Source organism: Callionymus lyra, chromosome 1 (assembly GCF_982586985.1).
Source record: "Callionymus lyra chromosome 1, fCalLyr1.hap1.1, whole genome shotgun sequence".
In the NCBI taxonomy this organism is placed as follows: Eukaryota; Metazoa; Chordata; class Actinopteri; order Syngnathiformes; family Callionymidae; genus Callionymus; species Callionymus lyra.
In genome coordinates this window covers 55,184,244-55,202,777 of record NC_141818.1, presented here as the reverse complement: position 1 = coordinate 55,202,777, position 18,534 = coordinate 55,184,244, and the positions used below count along the sequence as shown (strand labels likewise).

General features: G+C 38.6%; 1 long non-coding RNA gene across 1 annotated transcript in view; it reads right to left on the bottom strand.

Moving 5' to 3' along the window:
* Positions 1–1,478: 1,478 nt before the first annotated feature.
* LOC148090188 (uncharacterized) overlaps positions 1,479–18,534 on the bottom strand; it is a 20,060-nt gene continuing 3,004 nt past the window's right edge. The window contains exon 2 of the long non-coding RNA XR_015709233.1: positions 1,479–3,052. This is a non-coding gene — a long non-coding RNA (uncharacterized LOC148090188). The remainder of the gene's footprint in view (positions 3,053–18,534) is intronic.

Below are 18,534 nucleotides of genomic sequence, written 5' to 3'. Positions count from 1 at the left end.
TCGCCAGCAAGAAGAACTTGTCCTCTTTGGTTCTGACTCAGACGTTGGCACACAGTTGGCCGGCTGACTACTGTTGGCCTTCCATCCTCCGCTCCTCCCTTCCAGGCCCACGGCTCCAGTGGACTTGGATCCGGCTCTAGTGATGCTGCTTCAGGAGCGGCGTCCGGCTGGGGGTACATTTATCCCGTCGGGCTTCGTCTTGGGTTTAAACCAATAGCGAAGCAGGTAAAGGGCGGAGCACCAAAAGACGTAGAACCCCTGAGTTATGAATATAATCTCAGGTTCTACAAACTGGTGCGAAGCCCTCTAACCTCGTCCCCTGAACCCTGCTGGGCGGCGAGTTCATTAAGCTTTCTCAGAGAGGAGGCGGGGCCTCAGGGGTTAAACCAATAGCCAGGCGGTTGGAGGGCGGAGCACCTATTCTTAGAACCTGAGATTAGGATCATAACTCAGTTTTACTCTCAAACGTTTTTATTGAATTGACTCAACACACACGCAACTGCTGCAGTGCATGATGGGATTAGTCGTTGAGATGTCAATCATCTGTGAGTCTCATGGTTGAAGGTCAAACGTTTGTCCTTGAACAGAAACAAACATCTATCGAGTCGACAAACTGACAGTGAGTTGAAGATGAACTGACACTAAATCTAAGACCATGGTTCTCAGTCGAGATGTCGCAGGAGTTATGACGCAGGAGGACGAACTTGAGAGTCTCGGGGTTTGTTCTCGAGTGAGGGAAACATGGGACTTGAGTCGAGGTGAAGAAAGATTCGAGGTCGTGGACCTGAAGATCTGGAGATCAAGAGTCAACTGAAGTCTTTAGTCTCGATGCTGCTGAAACCTCGACCCTGACCTCGGATGAAATCTTGTAAACTCACATGTTCTGGTCAAGGTCAGGGTCACGGCGACGACCTTCACGTCCAGCTGCTTCTGATGGTCAGCATGGATCCACTCAGCAGCTCATCAAACATGTACGACGCATGAATATTTACAAAGTTTAATCAGGGCTCCTGCGGCGTCTCCTTGATGAATATTGCAGCAGCTGATGATGGAACCTGGACCAGAACCTGGACCAGAACCTGGACCAGAACCTGGACCAGAACCTGGACCAGAACCTGGACCAGAACCAGACCAACGCTCGCCACGGACACTAATTGAAGTAAAACTCACAGCATGAATAATTGACAGCGAAGAAGATCAAACGAGTCGTGTTCCTGCGGCAGCATCTTGACTCCGCCCCCTGAGCCTCGACCAATCAGCAGAGAGAACATTCAAATTCAAAGATTGAATTTACTTTCGATCAAAATTGTCAAATGTTTTTGTCTTTAAAATATAAAACTATAGAGATTTATAAAGAAATAAATAAAGTGAAGCTTTGTTTATGTTTCAATATTTAATCCAGTAACGACTCGACGACAGTTTTATACGTAAAAATGTTGAATATTTTCTTGGCAACAAAAACACACTCAGTTCCTCAGCAGGTTTGAAGTCGTCGTGTTTATTCATCTTCATGTAAATCTGAACAAACAAGAAGAAAAGTGCAAACGAAGAAACAAAGGAAGTGAAACTTCTTTATATTCATGAACGTTTTCTGACAAACTTAGAAAAATATCCTGGATTTTTGCATCTGAAGTAACTTGTGTTTCACTAACTAACCACTTAACTTAAACTAATCAACTACACTAATGATACACGTCGATACTTCAGAAATCAATCCAAGGTTAAATAAAAGTCACGCGTGTCCGAATATATCTTTATATCCATTTATAACATGTTTCATTCTCTCGGGTCTTTTCACAGCAGCCGTTATTTATTATTGTTTGTTATTATTAATTATTGTTTATTATTGTTAATCATTGTTTGTTATTGTTTATCATTATTTATTATTGTTGATTATTGTTTAATATAGTTTTAAATGAGTTTTGACTGAGAAGAAAGTTCATGTCGGGACTTGATTTGACACTTTTTACTCTTTTATTCATTTTCACTCAGAAACTCAAATATTTCAACATCCACTTGTTGTTAGTGTAGCATGTTAGCATCCTTTTATTCAATTGTTAGCATAGCATGTTAGCATCCTTTTATTCAATTGTTAGCATAGCATGTTAGCGTCCTATTATTCAAATGTTAGCATAGCATGTTAGCCTCCTTGTATCCAATTGTTAGCATAGCATGCTAGCCTCCTTGTATCCAATTGTTAGCATAGCATGTTAGCATCCACAGGTGACATAAACATCACCTGTGGATGCTAACATAGCTTCCAAGTAAGTTGCTAGCTCTGTGCTGCTAACTCTGAGAGCAGGATTAATGGTAACAATTATTAATTAGTAATGTCTTAACAATTATTTCCGCTAATTAACGACAGAATATATCTAAGACATATAAGACGTAGCTTTAGTAAAGAGCTAACGTGATGCTAACGAGACAGAAGTTCAAAAGAATAAAAAGGAAAGAAACATAAAACTGAGTTAAATAGTTGAAAAACAGAGTAAAAAGCGACATTAACGTATTATTATTAATAACCTGTTACTGGTTCAAGTCCCTGAGGTGAGTTTGAAAATCGTTAGCAACGGAGAAGCTAATAGTTGTTGTGATTTAAGGCGCGAGTGTGAAAGTGTAACGACTGCTGTGAGAAGATCTTCAGCCACTCAAGCATCTTCTCTCTGGACGCCGTGAAGCTTCAGGTTCTAAACATGCACTTGTGTCTCAGAGGAACCTCTGTAGTTACACAACTGACCAACACTGACCTGGAAGTTACACCAGCGTCTCAAGTGTTCGACAAACTTCTGCGTCAACACAACTCACGGCGCGTGTCGACGTTCTGGACGCACACCTGGAGATGTTGACGACAAACTCGCTGGTGTTTCCACGAGAATAAAAAGAAGATTTTAAAAGTTTCCTGTCGCGATGGAAGCTACGAGGTGTTGGAGGCGCTCGGGCTCCAGCCCATCTGGTAGGCCAGCGCCAGGGTCCTCTTGCAGTCCTGCATCATGGTGCTGAACTTGATGTGAGGGTACTGCACCACCAGCACCTCCACCGTCTCCTCGTTCACCTGCAAACCACACACACGTCACAAACTCTCACGACAATTTCATGTCATCGGAGGGAGAAGAACACACGACAACTGGCATGTGTTGGAGAACACAACAATATTTCAATGGTTAGAAGACACACAACAATATTTCAATGGTTAGAAGACACACAACAATCGATGAATGTGTTGAAGAACACAACAATATTTCAATGGTTAGAAGACACACAACAATATTTAAATGGTTAGAAGACACACAACAATATTTCAATGGTTAGAAGACAACCAACAATCGATGAATGTGTTGAAGACACACAACAATATGTTAATGGTTAGAAGACACACAACAATATTTAAATGGTTAGAAGACACACAACAATCGATGAATGTGTTGAAGAACACAACAATATTTCAATGGTTAGAAGACACACAACAATATTTAAATGGTTAGAAGACACACAACAATATTTCAATGGTTAGAAGACAACCAACAATCGTTGAATGTGTTGAAGACACACAACAAATCGTTGAATGTGTTGAAGACACACAATAATTGTTGAATGTGTTGAAGACACACAACAATATTTCAATGTGTTGAAGACACACAACAATCGATCAATGTGTTGAAGACACACAACAATCGATCAATGTGTTGAAGACACACAACAATTGTTGCATGTGTTGAAGACACACAACAGTCGTTGCATGTTGACACACACAACGTTGTTGGTTTAACAACCTGCAAGAGTCGTAGCTCGACGTGTCAGCGTGTGATCAATACTTCAGATCATTGATTAAAGAGAGTTTTGATCATAATGTCCAGGGTGTCCCGTCGTGTCCCCCGAGTAGCTGGGATTCACTCCTGCTGAAGCTCATCTAGTCCTGAGTGTGATGAGATATTTTGTGTTGTTTCTGCTGATACGACTCGTTGTATGTAAATGAGACGAACGAGTGAAGGAAGTGATTCTTCAACGTCACAAACAACGTAAATGTTGCTTCAGTCACAAATTATTTATGGTGAAATATTATCAACGTCAAACATGACGTGAGCAGAGACAAACAACAACGACCAGAACAACCAGAACAACAACAACCAGAACAACAACAAAAACCAGAACAACAACAACCTGAACAACAACAACAACCAGAACAACAACAAAAACCAGAACAACAATAACCTGAACAACAACAACCTGAACAACAACAAAAACCAGAACAACAACCTGAACAACAACAACCTGAACAACAACAACAACCAGAACAACAACCAGAACAACAACAACAACAAAAAACAGAACAACAACAACCAGAACAACAACAACAACCAGAAAACCAACTACCAGAACAACCAGAATAACAACAACGACCAGAACAACAACAACGACCAGAACGACAAAAACAACCAGAAGTACAACCAGAACAACAACAACAACCAGAAGAACAACCAGAACAACAACAACAACAACCAGAAGAACAACCAGAACAACAACAACCAGAAGAACAACCACAACTAGAACAACAACAACAACCAGAATAACAACGACGACCAGAAAAACAACAACCAGAACAACAACAACGACCAGAACAGCAACAACCAGAACAACAACTACCAGAACAACAACCAGAATAACAACAACAAGCAGAACAACAACCAGAATAACAACAACAACCTGAATAACAACAACGACCAGAACAACAACCAGAACAACAACTATCAGAACAACAACAACAACCAGAAGAACAACCACAACTAGAACAACAACAACAACAACAACAACCAGAACAACAACAACAACCAGAACAACAACTATCAGAACAACAACCACAATAACAACAACAACCAGAATAACAACGACGACCAGAAAAACAACAACCAGAACAACAACGACCAGAACAGCAACAACCAGAACAACAACTACCAGAACAACAACCAGAATAACAACAACAAGCAGAACAACAACTACCAGAACAACAACCAGAATAACAACAACTACCAGAACAACAACCAGAATAACAACAACAACCTGAATAACAACAATGACCAGAACAACAACCAGAACAACAACTATCATAACAACAACCAGAACAACAACAACAACCAGAAGAACAACCACAACTAGAACAACAACAACCAGAACAACAACAACAACCAGAACAACAACTATCAGAACAACAACCAGAATAACAACAACCAGAATAACAACGACGACCAGAAAAACAACAACCAGAACAACAACCAGAACAACAACAACGACCAGAACAGCAACAACCAGAACAACAACAACCAGAACAACAACTACCAGAACAACAACCAGAATAACAACAACAAGCAGAACAACAACCAGAATAACAACAACAACCTGAATAACAACAACAAGCAGAACAACAACCAGAAGAACACCAACAACCAGAACAACAACAACCTGAACAACAACAACAACCAGAACAACAACCAGAACAACAACAACAACAAAAAACAGAACAACAACAACCAGAACAACAACAACAACCAGAAAACCAACTACCAGAACAACCAGAATAACAACAACGACCAGAACAACAACAACGACCAGAACGACAAAAACAACCAGAAGTACAACCAGAACAACAACAACAACCAGAAGAACAACCAGAACAACAACAACAACAACCAGAAGAACAACCAGAACAACAACAACCAGAAGAACAACCACAACTAGAACAACAACAACAACCAGAATAACAACGACGACCAGAAAAACAACAACCAGAACAACAACAACGACCAGAACAGCAACAACCAGAACAACAACTACCAGAACAACAACCAGAATAACAACAACAAGCAGAACAACAACCAGAATAACAACAACAACCTGAATAACAACAACGACCAGAACAACAACCAGAACAACAACTATCAGAACAACAACAACAACCAGAAGAACAACCACAACTAGAACAACAACAACAACAACAACAACCAGAACAACAACAACAACCAGAACAACAACTATCAGAACAACAACCACAATAACAACAACAACCAGAATAACAACGACGACCAGAAAAACAACAACCAGAACAACAACGACCAGAACAGCAACAACCAGAACAACAACTACCAGAACAACAACCAGAATAACAACAACAAGCAGAACAACAACTACCAGAACAACAACCAGAATAACAACAACTACCAGAACAACAACCAGAATAACAACAACAACCTGAATAACAACAATGACCAGAACAACAACCAGAACAACAACTATCATAACAACAACCAGAACAACAACAACAACCAGAAGAACAACCACAACTAGAACAACAACAACCAGAACAACAACAACAACCAGAACAACAACTATCAGAACAACAACCAGAATAACAACAACCAGAATAACAACGACGACCAGAAAAACAACAACCAGAACAACAACCAGAACAACAACAACGACCAGAACAGCAACAACCAGAACAACAACAACCAGAACAACAACTACCAGAACAACAACCAGAATAACAACAACAAGCAGAACAACAACCAGAATAACAACAACAACCTGAATAACAACAACAAGCAGAACAACAACCAGAAGAACACCAACAACCAGAACAACAACAACATAATTGTCAATAATTATAAATAAAATAATGATTAAAATTAAAATTAAATAAAAAACTACAACATTTAAATAAAACTAATTCATAGTTTAAACATTTGAAATGTTCAACTGATTAAATATTTTGTTGGCTCTGATCTACTCCTAAAGTCTCCTCCAGGTCCTCCTAACATCTCCATGATCAACCGTGGGTCGGAGGTTCTGATGGCGTCGCTGCAGACGCTCCTGAAGCTCCTGAAGCTCCAGACGCTCCTGAAGCTCCTGAAGCTCCAGACGCTCCTGAAGCTCCTGAAGCTCCTGAAGCTCCAGAAGCTCCTGAAGCTCCTGAAGCTCCTGAAGCTCCAGACGCTCCTGAAGCTCCTGAAGCTCCTGAAGCTCCTGAAGCTCCAGACGCTCCTGAAGCTCCTGAAGCTGCAGACGCTCCTGAAGCTTCTGAAGCTCCAGACGCTCCTGAAGCTCCTGAAGCTCCTGAAGCTTCTGAAGCTCCTGAAGCTCCAGACGCTCCTGAAGCTCCTGAAGCTGCAGACGCTCCTGAAGCGTCTGAAGCTCCTGAAGCTTCTGAAGCTCCTGAAGCTCCTGAAGCTCCTGAAGCTCCAGACGCTCCTGAAGCTCCTGAAGCTCCTGAAGCTTCTGAAGCTCCTGAAGCTCCTGAAGCTCCTGAAGCTCCTAAAGCTCCTGAAGCTCCTGAAGCTCCAGACGCTCCTGAAGCTCCTGAAGCTCCTGAAGCTCCTGAAGCTCCAGACGCTCCTGAAGCTCCAGACGCTCCTGAAGCTCCTGAAGCTCCAGACGCTCCTGAAGCTCCTGAAGCTCCTGAAGCTCCTGAAGCTCCTGAAGCTCCTGAAGCTCCAGACGCTCCTGAAGCTCCTGAAGCTCCAGACGCTCCTGAAGCTCCTGAAGCTCCTGAAGCTCCTGAAGCTCCTGAAGCTCCAGACGCTCCTGAAGCTCCTGAAGCTCCTGAAGCTCCTGAAGCTCCTGAAGCTGCAGACGCTCCTGAAGCTTCTGAAGCCTGGACTCGTGAGCAGATCTCAGGTCAGACCTGGCAGCAGGTTTGAAGTTCAGCCAAAGCTAAACTGATCCCAGAGCAGCAGGGAAGTGTTGCCTAGCAACAGCATGTTGTCGTGAGCAGGTTTGAAGCAGAACAACGTCTTCATTAGTCGTTTGACGAGAACCACGACCTTCATGTCCAACATCAGGTGTGATGATGTCATCGCGTCCCAGTCGTGCGGGGAAACAGAGTCGCATTGTGTCGTTCGTTACGTCGTAACACAAGAATGACTTTCACTCGCGTTTGATTTGAACTGAACTCATGAGCAACACAACATCAACACAACAGTGACAACATCAACACAACAGTGACAACATCAACACAACAGTGACAACATCAACACAACAGTGACAACATCAACACAACAGTGACAACATCGAAACAACAGTAACAACATCAACACAACAGTAACAACATCAACACAACAGTAACAACATCAACACAACAGTAACAACATCAACACAACAGTAACAACATCAACACAACAGTAACAACATCAACACGACAGTGACAACATCAACACAACAGTGACAACATCAACACAACAGTGACAACATCAACACAACAGTGACGACATCAACACAACAGTGACAACATCAACACAACATCAACACAACAGTGACAACATCAACACAACATCAACACAACAGTGACAACATCAACACAACAGTAACAACATCAACACAACAGTAACAACATCAACACAACAGTAACAACATCAACACAACAGTAACAACATCAACACAACAGTAACAACATCAACACAACAGTGACAACATCGACACAACAGTGACAACATCGACACAACAGTAACAACATCAACACAACAGTAACAACATCAACACAACAGTAACAACATCAACACAACAGTGACAACATCAACACAACAGTGACAACATCAACACAACAGTGACAACATCAACACAACAGTGACAACATCAACACAACAGTGACAACATCAACACAACAGTGACAACATCAACACAACAGTGACAACATCAACACAACAGTAACAACATCAACACAACAGTGACAACATCGACACAACAGTGACAACATCGACACAACAGTAACAACATCAACACAACAGTAACAACATCAACACAACAGTAACAACATCAACACAACAGTAACAACATCAACACAACAGTAACAACATCAACACAACAGTGACAACATCAACACAACAGTGACAACATCGACACAACAGTAACAACATCAACACAACAGTAACAACATCAACACAACAGTAACAACATCAACACAACAGTGACAACATCAACACAACAGTGACAACATCAACACAACAGTGACAACATCAACACAACAGTGACAACATCAACACAACAGTGACAACATCAACACAACAGTGACAACATCAACCCAACAGTGACAACATCAACACAACAGTAATAACATCAACACAACAGTGACAACATCAACACAACAGTAACAACATCAACACAACAGTAACAACATCAACACAACAGTGACAACATCAACACAACAGTGACAACATCAACACAACAGTGACAACATCAACACAACAGTGACGACATCAACACAACAGTGACAACATCAACACAACATCAACACAACAGTGACAACATCAACACAACATCAACACAACAGTGACAACATCAACACAACATCAACACAACAGTGACAACATCAACACAACATCAACACAACAGTGACAACATCAACACAACATCAACACAACAGTGACAACATCAACACAACAGTGACAACATCAACACAACAGTGACGACATCAACACAACAGTGACAACATCAACACAACATCAACACAACAGTGACAACATCAACACAACATCAACACAACAGTGACAACATCAACACAACAGTGACAACATCAACACAACATCAACACAACAGTGACAACATCAACACAACAGTGACAACATCAACACAACATCAACACAACAGTGACAACATCAACACAACATCAACACAACAGTGACAACATCAACACAACAGTGACAACATCAACACAACATCAACACAACAGTGACAACATCAACACAACATCAACACAACAGTGACAACATCAACACAACATCAACACAACAGTGACAACATCAACACAACAGTGACAACATCAACACAACATCAACACAACAGTGACAACATCAACACAACAGTGACAACATCAACACAACATCAACACAACAGTGACAACATCAACACAACAGTGACAACATCAACACAACATCAACACAACAGTGACAACATCAACACAACAGTGACAACATCAACACAACATCAACACAACAGTGACAACATCAACACAACAGTAACAACATCAACACAACAGTGACAACATCAACACAACAGTGACAACATCAACACAACAGTGACAACATCAACACAACAGTGACAACATCAACACAACAGTGACAACATCAACACAACAGTAACAACATCAACACAACAGTAACAACATCAACACAACAGTAACAACATCAACACAACAGTAACAACATCAACACAACAGTAACAACATCAACACAACAGTGACAACATCGACACAACAGTGACAACATCGACACAACAGTAACAACATCAACACAACAGTAACAACATCAACACAACAGTAACAACATCAACACAACAGTGACAACATCAACACAACAGTGACAACATCAACACAACAGTGACAACATCAACACAACAGTGACAACATCAACACAACAGTGACAACATCAACACAACAGTGACAACATCAACACAACAGTGACAACATCAACACAACAGTAACAACATCAACACAACAGTGACAACATCGACACAACAGTGACAACATCGACACAACAGTAACAACATCAACACAACAGTAACAACATCAACACAACAGTAACAACATCAACACAACAGTAACAACATCAACACAACAGTAACAACATCAACACAACAGTAACAACATCAACACAACAGTGACAACATCAACACAACAGTGACAACATCGACACAACAGTAACAACATCAACACAACAGTAACAACATCAACACAACAGTAACAACATCAACACAACAGTGACAACATCAACACAACAGTGACAACATCAACACAACAGTGACAACATCAACACAACAGTGACAACATCAACACAACAGTGACAACATCAACACAACAGTGACAACATCAACCCAACAGTGACAACATCAACACAACAGTAATAACATCAACACAACAGTGACAACATCAACACAACAGTAACAACATCAACACAACAGTAACAACATCAACACAACAGTGACAACATCAACACAACAGTGACAACATCAACACAACAGTGACAACATCAACACAACAGTGACGACATCAACACAACAGTGACAACATCAACACAACATCAACACAACAGTGACAACATCAACACAACATCAACACAACAGTGACAACATCAACACAACATCAACACAACAGTGACAACATCAACACAACATCAACACAACAGTGACAACATCAACACAACATCAACACAACAGTGACAACATCAACACAACAGTGACAACATCAACACAACAGTGACGACATCAACACAACAGTGACAACATCAACACAACATCAACACAACAGTGACAACATCAACACAACATCAACACAACAGTGACAACATCAACACAACAGTGACAACATCAACACAACATCAACACAACAGTGACAACATCAACACAACAGTGACAACATCAACACAACATCAACACAACAGTGACAACATCAACACAACATCAACACAACAGTGACAACATCAACACAACAGTGACAACATCAACACAACATCAACACAACAGTGACAACATCAACACAACATCAACACAACAGTGACAACATCAACACAACATCAACACAACAGTGACAACATCAACACAACAGTGACAACATCAACACAACATCAACACAACAGTGACAACATCAACACAACAGTGACAACATCAACACAACATCAACACAACAGTGACAACATCAACACAACAGTGACAACATCAACACAACATCAACACAACAGTGACAACATCAACACAACAGTGACAACATCAACACAACATCAACACAACAGTGACAACATCAACACAACAGTAACAACATCAACACAACAGTGACAACATCAACACAACAGTGACAACATCAACACAACAGTGACAACATCAACACAACAGTGACAACATCAACACAACAGTGACAACATCAACACAACAGTGACAACATCAACACAACAGTGACAACATCAACCCAACAGTGACAACATCAACACAACAGTAATAACATCAACACAACAGTGACAACATCAACACAACAGTAACAACATCAACACAACAGTAACAACATCAACACAACAGTGACAACATCAACACAACAGTGACAACATCAACACAACAGTGACAACATCAACACAACAGTGACGACATCAACACAACAGTGACAACATCAACACAACATCAACACAACAGTGACAACATCAACACAACATCAACACAACAGTGACAACATCAACACAACATCAACACAACAGTGACAACATCAACACAACATCAACACAACAGTGACAACATCAACACAACATCAACACAACAGTGACAACATCAACACAACAGTGACAACATCAACACAACAGTGACGACATCAACACAACAGTGACAACATCAACACAACATCAACACAACAGTGACAACATCAACACAACATCAACACAACAGTGACAACATCAACACAACAGTGACAACATCAACACAACATCAACACAACAGTGACAACATCAACACAACAGTGACAACATCAACACAACATCAACACAACAGTGACAACATCAACACAACAGTAACAACATCAACACAACAGTGACAACATCAACACAACAGTGACAACATCAACACAACAGTGACAACATCAACACAACAGTGACAACATCAACACAACAGTGACAACATCAACACAACAGTGACAACATCAACACAACAGTGACAACATCAACCCAACAGTGACAACATCAACACAACAGTAATAACATCAACACAACAGTGACAACATCAACACAACAGTAACAACATCAACACAACAGTAACAACATCAACACAACAGTGACAACATCAACACAACAGTGACAACATCAACACAACAGTGACAACATCAACACAACAGTGACGACATCAACACAACAGTGACAACATCAACACAACATCAACACAACAGTGACAACATCAACACAACATCAACACAACAGTGACAACATCAACACAACATCAACACAACAGTGACAACATCAACACAACATCAACACAACAGTGACAACATCAACACAACATCAACACAACAGTGACAACATCAACACAACAGTGACAACATCAACACAACAGTGACGACATCAACACAACAGTGACAACATCAACACAACATCAACACAACAGTGACAACATCAACACAACATCAACACAACAGTGACAACATCAACACAACAGTGACAACATCAACACAACATCAACACAACAGTGACAACATCAACACAACAGTGACAACATCAACACAACATCAACACAACAGTGACAACATCAACACAACATCAACACAACAGTGACAACATCAACACAACAGTGACAACATCAACACAACATCAACACAACAGTGACAACATCAACACAACAGTGACAACATCAACACAACATCAACACAACAGTGACAACATCAACACAACATCAACACAACAGTGACAACATCAACACAACAGTGACAACATCAACACAACATCAACACAACAGTGACAACATCAACACAACATCAACACAACAGTGACAACATCAACACAACATCAACACAACAGTGACAACATCAACACAACAGTGACAACATCAACACAACATCAACACAACAGTGACAACATCAACACAACAGTGACAACATCAACACAACATCAACACAACAGTGACAACATCAACACAACATCAACACAACAGTGACAACATCAACACAACAGTGACAACATCAACACAACATCAACACAACAGTGACAACATCAACACAACATCAACACAACAGTGACAACATCAACACAACAGTGACAACATCAACACAACATCAACACAACAGTGACAACATCAACACAACATCAACACAACAGTGACAACATCAACACAACAGTGACAACATCAACACAACATCAACACAACAGTGACAACATCAACACAACATCAACACAACAGTGACAACATCAACACAACAGTAACAACATCAACACAACAGCCCGCCTCAAAGTTCAAAGAGACGAGTCGACTCTCGTTAAAGTTAAAGTTTCTATTTTAGATTCAAGATATAATTAAACTCTGTGAGCCCAGGACCTGCAGGTGCTCACAGCGCCCCCTCAGGTGAGGAGGAACATCAAACACACAGCAGGTTATTATCAGTGAATCATAGAAATCATGAATCGACTGATTTAACTTCAAACAACAAACGATTGTTTCTTTTTTTACTGAGGCTGCAAAATACATGGAGGAACGACCTCGGATTCTTTGAATTCCTGCCGACGCTGAACACACTTGAGTTGAAGGCAGGCTTTGAGCAGCGAAGACACAAATGAATTGATCCGATTATTGTGCAGATCAATCATCAATCAATCAATCAATCAATCAATCAATCAATCAATCAATCAATCAATCAATCAATCAATCAATCAATCACGTTGACGCTCGAGGGTCGAGAGAGAAATGATTGAAGCTCATGACGGGAGAAAAACTTTCTTACAGTTTGAAGCAAAGACTTTAAAGTTTAAAATGAATATTGTTTTCAGTGAAGAAATAACTTTTATCTTTCAAATCCTTTTAGTCGATAAATATCTGTAGTTGAAAATTGTTGGATTATAGTTTAAATTGTTGGATTACAGTTGACATTTTTTTTTAAAAATTGTTGGATTCTAGTGTTAACTTGTGTTTAAAAGGTACAAATTGAAAAACTGATACAACGACACAAACAAACGCTGCACACGACAAGATAACCGAGTCGTAAATAAGGATCACGTCTCGAGTCAAACATCTTCACCACAGAAGCAGGTTTGTTTCAAGTGTGAAGCAGGAATGGATCTTCAAGCTGCTCCTCATGAGCTGCAGCTGGATCCTGTTGACACTAAATCACTTCTACACGTCAGGAGAAGCTTTAACTTCGTTTAGACAAACTTAGAATCTGACCTTCAGAGTCCAGGTCGAGTCAAACTGTCACCGTTAGAGAAGAAGAAGAAGAAGAAGAAGAAGAAGAAGATATGAAGCCTGGATTGATAAATGAGGCTGGAGCGTAATAGACCAACGGTGTTAGCATTAACATTATGTTAGCATTAACATTATGTTAGCATTAACATTATGTTAGCATTAACATTATGTTAGCATTAACATTATGTTATCATTAACATTATGTTAGCATTAAGATTATGTTAGCATTAACATTATGTTAGCATTAACATTATGTTATCATTAACATTATGTTAGCATTAACATTATGTTAGCATTAACATTATGTTAGCATTAACATTATGTTATCATTAACATTATGTTAGCATTAAGATTATGTTAGCATTAACATTATGTTAGCATTAACATTATGTTAGCATTAACATTATGTTATCATTAACATTATGTTAGCATTAACATTATGTTAGCATTAAGATTATGTTAGCATTAACATTATGTTAGCATTAACATTATGTTCTCATTAACATTATGTTAGCATTAACATTATGTTAGCATTAAGATTATGTTAGCATTAAGATTATGTTAGCATTAACATTATGTTAGCATTAACATTATGTTAGCATTAACATAATATTATCATTAACATTGTGTTAACATTAACAGTATGTTAGCATTAACATTATGTTAGCATTAACATTATGTTAGCATTAACATAATATTATCATTAACATTGTGTTAACATTACCAGTATGTTAGCATTAACATTATGTTAGCATTAACATTATGTTAGCATTAACATTATGTTAGCATAAACGTTGTGTTAGCATTAACATTGTGTTAACATTAACATTATGTTAGCATTAACATTATGTTCTCATTAACATTATGTTATCATTAACATTATGTTAGCATTAAGATTATGTTAGCATTAAGATTATGTTAGCATTAACATTATGTTAGCATTAACATTATGTTAGCATTAACATAATATTATCATTAACATTGTGTTAACATTAACAGTATGTTAGCATTAACATTATGTTAGCATTAACATTATGTTAGCATTAACATTATGTTAGCATTAACATAATATTATCATTAACATTGTGTTAACATTACCAGTATGTTAGCATTAACATTATGTTAGCATTAACATTATGTTAGCATTAACATTATGTTAGCATAAACGTTGTGTTAGCATTAACATTATGTTACATTATTGTATTTTCTAATACAGTAAATTCTATTTATTTTGTATTTTGTAAGATACTATTTTTCCATGTGTTTTATTATGTATTTAGTCTTTTTGAAATAGATAATAGTTTTAGTAAAGAATCTCTTTCTTTGTTCCACGTGTTCTTAGCGTGTCTTTGACTCTGATGTTCGAACCACAGAAGTGAAGATTCATGAAGCAACTCTTGTGACTGCAGGTGTTCTTCAACAACATCTTCATCAACATCTTCAACAACATCTTCAACAACATCTTCAACATCCTGAGCGGAACCGAAGCAGGAATGTTATTTAGGAAAATATTCCCAAACAACTTGATGAAGTTTAGAGACGCGAGTTGGAAGCTACGACAAGCTTCAGATGGACCACCGTGAGCGACAAGTAGCTGATAAATACTGAGATGATGATGAAGTTGTTTGTCTGAGACGTTCAAATGTTCCTTAATCTTCTAAACTGTTTGTTCACTTAGAGTCGTCGTTAAACACATCATCATCAACATCTGAACCCAAGAAGGAACATAGAAGAACATTGAGGTAGGAACATTGAAGAAGGAACATTGAAGAACATTGAGGTAGGAACATTGAAGAAGGAACATAGAAGAACATTGAGGTAGGAACATTGAAGAAGGAACATTGAAGAAGGAACATAGAAGAACATTAAAGAACATTGAAGAAGGAACATTGAAGAAGGAACATTGAAGAAGGAACGTTGAAGAAGGAACATTGAAGAAGGAACATTGAAGAACGTTGAAGAAGGAACATTGAAGAAGGAACATTGAAGAAGGAACGTTGAAGAACATTGAAGAAGGAACATTGAAGAACTCTGAAGAAGGAACGTTGAAGAAGGAACATTGAAGAACTCTGAAGAAGGAACATTGAAGAACTCTGAAGAAGGAACGTTGAAGAAGGAACATTGAAGAAGGAACGTTGAAGAAGGAACATTGTAGAAGGTTGAAGAAGGAACATTGAAGAAGGAACATTGTAGAAGGAACATTGAAGAACATTGAAGAAGGAACGTTGAAGAAGGAACATTGTAGAACGTTGAAGAAGGAACATTGAAGAAGGAACATTGAAGAACATTGAAGAAGGAACATTGAAGAACATTGAAGAAGGAACATTGAAGAACATTGAAGAAGGAACATTGAAGAACATTGAAGAAGGAACATTGAAGAACATTGAAGAAGGAACATTGAAGAACATTGAAGAAGGAACATTGAAGAACATTGAAGAAGGAACATTGAAGAACATTGAAGAAGGAACATTGAAGAACATTGAAGAAGGAACATTGAAGAACATTGAAGAAGGAACATTGAAGAACATTGAAGAAGGAACATTGAAGAACATTGAAGAAGGAACATTGAAGAACATTGAAGAAGGAACATTGAAGAACATTGAAGAAGGAACATTGAAGAACATTGAAGAAGGAACATTGAAGAACATTGAAGAAGGAACATTGAGGAACCCTGAAGAACATACAAGAACCAACATGGATGTGAGGACCTCACAAGGCTCCCTCTGACCCTCTGAGCTCAGAGTATTTTCCCAGAAGTGGCTGAGATGAGATTAGCTTCAGATTGAATTGGTCGCGGCTGCAGATTTTACTGCTGGAGCCACAAATCAAAGCTGATCCAGCAGAAGCTGAAACAGTGAATTAGAAAATGTCTCGAACAAATTGAATTGAAGCAGAAAGTATTTACTGGACGAACATGAAGCAGAGAAACAAGTCAGGAGGTCGAGATGTTGATGAAGAATCACTGGAGGCTTTCTTTCATGTTCTGAGGAAACCTTGGTAATATTGTTATTATTAGAGTTATTTGTATTGTTATGGTTATTATTATAAATGATTATTATTATCATTGTTATTATACTTATTATAATTATTATTATGTTATTATCATTGTTATTATACTTATTATAATATTATTATTATGTTATTATCATTGTTATTATACTTATTATAATTATTATTATGTTATTATTATACATTTTTATTTGAAATTATTATTATTATCATTGTTATTATAGTTATTATTATTTTTATAATTGTATTGTTATTATTAATGTTATCAGGAAAATGTTGACAAGAAAACTTCACCTGCCAGCACAACACACTCATGTGCAGAACTACACAATATTTACACACCAACACACACTTTGTTATGACACGACACTGGAATCACTGATTAACATGTGATTAACACGTGATTAACACGTGATTAACTTGTGATTAACACGTGATTAACATGTGATTAACACGTGATTAACACGTGATTAACACGTGATTAACTTGTGATTAACATGTGATTAACACGTGATTAACACGTGATTAACACGTGATTAACTTGTGATTAACATGTGATTAACACGTGATTAACTTGTGATTAACATGTGATTAACATGTGATTAACACGTGATTAACACGTGATTAACT